This window comes from Apodemus sylvaticus, chromosome 10, assembly GCF_947179515.1.
Source record: "Apodemus sylvaticus chromosome 10, mApoSyl1.1, whole genome shotgun sequence".
NCBI lineage: Eukaryota > Metazoa > Chordata > Mammalia > Rodentia > Muridae > Apodemus > Apodemus sylvaticus.
Window position 1 is genome coordinate 99,991,992 of NC_067481.1, and position 6,447 is coordinate 99,998,438.

At 43.7% G+C, this 6,447-nt stretch overlaps 1 pseudogene; it reads right to left on the reverse strand.

The window, feature by feature from the left end:
- Positions 1-1,394: 1,394 nt before the first annotated feature.
- Positions 1,395-1,552, reverse strand: LOC127695702 (uncharacterized; annotated as a pseudogene).
- Positions 1,553-6,447: the final 4,895 nt, after the last annotated feature.

Below are 6,447 nucleotides of genomic sequence, written 5' to 3' on the forward strand. Positions count from 1 at the left end.
CAGGTGCTGCAGCCTGTGATGGGTCAGGATAGCTCTCCTGTTCTTACACTCTTGGGACTGGCTCACCTGTGCCTTTACCGTGAGGGTCAGCTCCACTGTGTTGGCCAGGCCAGGTGCAGGGCCTGCTCTCCCAAGTGCTACAGCCAGTGAGGGTGGAAAGCTAGCTCTCTCACCCTCATGACCCCAGGGCCAACTCTCCCAGCTACTACAGGTGGCCAGGGGCCAGATGAGGACCCAGCGAGAGCAGCCACTGAGGGCCATGTCTGTGCCTGTGCTACACAGCTGCAGAGACATATACTATGGGCATCATCTCTGCACCCATGTCACCCCACACCTGGTGAGTGGTGAGGCCATCTCTCCCATGCTCTTTCTTTCATCTGAGCCCCTTCCACCAGGGCTAGTTCTATTGTGCTATCTCAGGTGACACAGAGGGAGGGGACAGAGGGCATCTGTCCCAGTCCAGGCCACCTCACAGCAGAGGGGTGGCAGGGCTAACTCTCCCAAGCTTATATCCTCGGGGTCAGCTCACTTGGGACCACCCCCCCCCCATCATGTCCCTCTGCCACCAGGGCCAGCTATACTGTGCTACTCAGACAAGGTGCAGGGCCACCTCTCCCAAGTGCTGAAGTTGGCGAGTCAGGAACAGCTCTTCTGAGTTCCTGTGGGCAGCTTTCCCACCTGCTCGAGGTGGCAAGGGCCACAGGATGGGGGTGGGGTGGGGTGGGGTGGGAGTGGCCTCACCTCTGCATTCATGCTGCCCCATGGCAGATGAATGGCCGGGTCAGCTCTCCCATACTGGTGCCCATGGGGCTGGCTCATTTACACCCCTGCCACCAGACCAGCTCTCCTGAGTACTGTCCATGGTGAGAGATGGGGTCATCTCTCCAGAATACTACATCCAGTGAGGGGCAGGCAAGTTATGCATAGCCCCAAGGCATTCACACGGTCCCTAGCAGCTGCCCTGACCAGATGACATCCCCATGATCTCTAATGGTAATATGAGCTCAGGACTTCGACCTAGGCAGCTGTGTAGACACAGACTCAGACACTGTCGTCAGCCACAGCTCTGGCTGGGACCTCATCATGACTCCAGGTGGCAGGGCTGACCACTCAAGACAAGCTACCCTCTACACCCTAGAGTCTCCATCTCCATCTCTTCATAATGCTCAAGCTGCTTCATGTCTCTCTCTCTCCCATCTGATCTCCACATTGTGTGGCTTCTGCTGCAGGCTGGCCATGTGGCTGGTGGGTCCCTGGGTGACATCTTCCATCTGCTCTGTGTGGTGTGGTATCTATGGCCTGCCTGTGGCATGTGGATGGCATAGTGGTCTGCAGGTCTCTGTCTTGTCTGTCTTCCTCTTCCTGTGTTGCCCTGCCTGGATTTGATTTGATTTTTATGTGTCCTAGGCATAAGACAGCTTTGACCACCAAGCCGGGCATCACGCTAGGATGGACAAAGGACTGCCATCTGCTGACAGATATAAGCACCTTCCTGACTGATATAAGAACACCGCCACCAACAAAGGTGTCTCTTTGCCCATTGCCAGGGAGGTCAAGGCCTCTCTTTTGCCTCCTCAGATTGGCTTGGTTCATTGCAAGGCCCATCAGATTGACCTCTCCCTTGTCAGTTGAGGCAATTACCCTGCCCACCTGGCAGCCCATTAAGCTGCCCTTTCATCCCTCACAACTCACCGCACCTCCTCTATATGAACTCCTAGCTTTTCTACTCACCAAGTTATATAGGTCTGAAGTTATGACAGTCTAAGAAAATGTGTTAAGGTAAGTAAATACAAGTTATGAGGGTCTGAGGATGTGAAAGCTTAGCTGTAAAAGTCTGTAAATGCAAGTTATAAAAAAGTGCTTTGAGGTCTGAAGATATGAAAACTTAAGAAAGTTGTGGGAGCTTGAGGGATGAGTCTGAGAAAGTAATTTAAGGTATATGAAACATTGTTTCAGATTTCTTTCTCTCTCTGTGCTAGTTAAAATAAAACTTCAAAAGTTCATAATCAATAGCATTCTGATACGCTATTAAGCTAACCCTAATAAAAATAGCGCTATTATCATAGTCATCAACTTAAGACTTTAAATTTCCTTTGTGCTATACTCTGCCCAATCTATATATCCAGCTCCATGGAAAAAATGTTAATGTTTGAACCCAAAGCCATTTTTAGATTTCCAAATCTACTGCCCTTTCTACAATATGAATTCCAGTACAGATTATGTAGTTCTATGATTAGAACTACGAACTAGGAGAAGGGGGGAATGTGAAATTCTAACTCAAAATGTGAGCCCCAACTCAATATTTTAGACTTCTAGAAAATAGCCTAATACATAGAAACTTGATCTTTTGCCCTACTGCCCCCAGCTCGAACTTCGAGATTGCCCTAGAAGATAACACTCCCTGTTCCCGGATCTGGCCCTCCAGCTTCTTGACACAGCTGAGGATCTTGCTAAATCTTCAACCACATAATGGCACAAGAATGTTGCCTGTTTGCTCTAGCCCCACCATATCCCTGACACATTTAGTGCTCTGTTAAATGTTTAGCATCCCTGATGCATTTAGTGCCCTGTTAAATGTTTAGCCACAAAATATCCTAAGAATGTTGGCTCTAGATAACCTGTTATCATCTCCAGAGGTTAGCTGGCTTCCCTATTCTTCTTGGGTTTATGGAGGTTTGAATCATTGACAGGATGTCTAATTCATTGTCAAACTTCCCCGTTTCTTTGTGGGGTTTTCCTTTAAAAACCCCCGACCACTGCAGCTCAGGGTTGAACCCCTCTGCCCGTGCGTGGGTTATGGGATTGACCCTAGTGCACTGGATTCCCCAATAAACCTCGTGTGTTTGCATCATGAAGGTCTCTCGTGAATTTCTGGGGGTGTCACCTTTTCCCAAGACTTAGGTGAGGGTCCCCCACTTCAGGGTCTTTCAATTACAAACAATGGTAATGCTAATTCATCTAAAACTTTTATCTGTCTTAGAAACTTAAAAAATTCTTATAAGCTTTAGGAAGTTAACTTGAATCCACCACTCACAGGTCTAATGGACTCCAGATAGTATTCCTGTCAACCAACAGCCTACAATTCCCTATTCCTGAGGGTGGGATCTTTCCCCTTTTCCTTGATCTTGGGACTCCCCTTCTCCTACTACCAAGATCATGAGCCTAAAAGTTTCAAATGTTCACCAAAGATAAAATTTTCCTCTAAACTCCTTAACTTTACCTCTGTCTCTAGTCTATCTGTCCATCCAGATCTCAAATCAGCTGCAAACTGCACCAGGAACTCGCAAGCTCCAGGTGTTCCCTTGGAATCTGCATCCTAGACAACTCCAAAGCAACTAGCTTCAGAAGGCCTCACAAGTCGTTCCAACACTGCCTAAGCTTCACTAGCCCCAGAAGGTCTGGCAGAACCTGGACATCGAATGAAACAGCCTTCTCATCTGGACCTTGACAAGCATTCCATTTTCATTGGGTGCCAATGAAATGATGGGACCAATGTTAGCAAAAACCAGCTGGAGACAATGACACCCACTGGTCCAACACCCAGTGACCCAATAATAAAGCAAAAAGATGGGACCGGAGGGCTCTGAGGTAGGTCCAAGAACAGCCAACAATGGGTTTTGTCCTTTTCCCTTCTCTCCTCCTCCTTTGATAAAACAATGGGTTTTGTCCTTTTCCATTAGATTGTGTAAAGCTAGCTCACAAGGTTCATTCCCTTATTTGACCACTGACTCATCCCTGAGACAAAACACTAAAGTCCAACAATCAAAATTCATTATTTGGCTAGCATGCCCCATCAGGACTGACCAACTTACTCTAGCACATACTCTCTTCCCTTCTCCCCTTAAAAAAGTCACTCTTGCAAAAAACATCCACTGCTACTGCTTGCCCAATCCAGAGGCAGTACCCCCTGCTTGCCCCTCCAGGTTAATAAATCTCCGTTGTGCTGAGAATTTTATGTCTGGATGGCCTCTGTACTGTCTTGAAGGGGGACAACCCTTCACACATTGCCCAATTCATTTTATGAGGGCACAGTTGCCTTGATACACAAACCACATAAAAACTCAACAAAGAGAATTACAGACCAATTTCTCTTATGAACATAGATGTAAAAAATACTCAATAAAATACTTGCAAATCGATCCTAAGAACACATCAAAAAGCTCATCAACCATGATCAGGTAGGTTTCATTCCAGGGATGCAGGAATGTTTCAATATATAAAAATCAATTAATGTAATCTGTCATATAAACAAGCTGAAAAAAACACTTAATCTTCCCATTAGATGCTGAAAGGGCCTTTGGCAAAATCTAATACCCCTTCATGATAAAGTCCTAGAGAGATTGGGGATACAAGGGACATACCTAAATATAATAAAGGCAATTTAGTCTATAGCTCACGTCAAATTAAATGGAGAGAAACTCAAAGCAATTCCACAAAAATCAGGATCAAGACAGGTTGTTCACTCTTTCCATATCTATTCAGTATAGTACTTACAATTCTACACAGAGTCAGAAGGCAACTAACAGAGAGCAAGGGGATACGAACTGGAAAGGAAGAAGTCAAAGTATCCCTATTCACAGATGATAGGATAGTATACCTAAGTGACCCTAAAAATTCTACCAGGGAACTTCTGCATCTGATAAACACCTTCAATGAAGTGGCTGGATATAAGACTGATTAAAAAACAAACAAATAAATAGTAACCTTCCTATATACAAACGGCAGAAAACAGAGAAAGAAATCAGGGAAACAACACCCTTCACAATAGCCACAAATTATATAATCTATCCAACCTAATGAAAGACTTGTATGAAAACACTTCAAGTCTTTGAAGAAAGAAATTGAAGAAGATACCAGAAGATGAAAAGATCTCCATGCTCATGGATCTGTAGGATCAACATAGTAGAAACAGTCTAGAGATTCAGTGCAATCCCCATCAAAACCCAACAGAATTCTTTAGAGACCTTGAAAGGACATTTCTCAGCTTCATATGGAAAAACAAAACAAACAAACAAGCAAACAAAAAACTTGGGATAGCTAAAATAATGCTGAACAATAATAGAACTGCTGGAGTTATCACCATCCCTAATTTCAAGTTGAATAGAGAGCTTTAAGTAATAGAAAAAAAAATCACATGGCATTGGCCTAAAAACACAAATGATGATAAATGGAACTGAAGACCAAGACATAAATTCACACAGCCACGGACACCTGATATTTGATAAAAAAAACCAGAATTATACAATGAAAAAAAAACCCCACCAGTATCTTTAATAAATGGTGCTGATCAAACTGGATGTCTACATGTAGAGGAATGCAAATAGATTTATACTCATCACCCTTCACAAAACTCAAGTCCAAGTGGATCAAAGACCTCAACATAGAACCAGATACACTCAACCTGACAGAAGAGAAAGTGGGGAATAGCTGTGAATGAACTGACACAAAAGACAACTTTCTGAAAAGACCCCAAAGCACAGGCACTAAGATGGATAATTAATAAATAGGACCTCATGAGACTGAAAAGCTTCTGTAAGGCAAGGACACCATCAATAGGGCAAAATGGCAGCTTACAGAATGGGAAAATATTTTTTTTTTACCAACTCCATATCTGACAGAGAAGTAATATCCAAAATACATAAAACCCCCCAAAAACCAAGATATATTAAATAACCCCAAACAATCCAATTAAATGGGCACTGATCTAAAAAGAGATCTTTCAACAGAGGAATCTCAAATGGCTGAGAAACACTTAAAGAAATGTTCAACATCCTTAGCCATTATAGGAATGCAAATAAAAACTAAGATTCTATCTTACACCTATCAGAATGGCTAAGATCAACAACACAAACTCATTCTGGTGAGTGCATGGAGCACAGAACACTCCTTTTCTGGTGGGAGTGCAAGCTTGTACAGACAGTATGTTAATCAATATGGTTATTCCTCAGAAGATTGGGAATTTTTCTACCTTAAAACCCAGCCTTACCACTGTTGGGCCTATACCCCAAGGACACTCCATCCTACCACAAGGACACTTGTTCAACTTTGTTCATCGAGGCTTTATTCATAATAGCCAAAAACTGAAGAATGGATAAAAAAACATGAAATGCTTACACAATGAAGTATTACTCAGCTATATAAAAAGCCATCATGAAATTTGCAGGCAAATGGATGAAATTTGTAAAAATCATTCTGCGTGAGATATCCCAGACCCAGGAAGACAAATGTGGTAGGTGTTTACTTATAGGTGGGTATTAGCTGTTAAGTAAATGATAATCAAGCTACAGTCTGTAGACCCAGAGAGGTTAGGCAAAGAGAAGGACTCTTGGAGGGATTGGTGGATCTCCTGGGAAAGGGGAAATGGAATAGATCTTGCAGGTGGGGGCAGGAGGGAATCAGGTGTGTATGGGGGAATAGGTTGGATGGAGAGTGTGAGGAGACACAGTT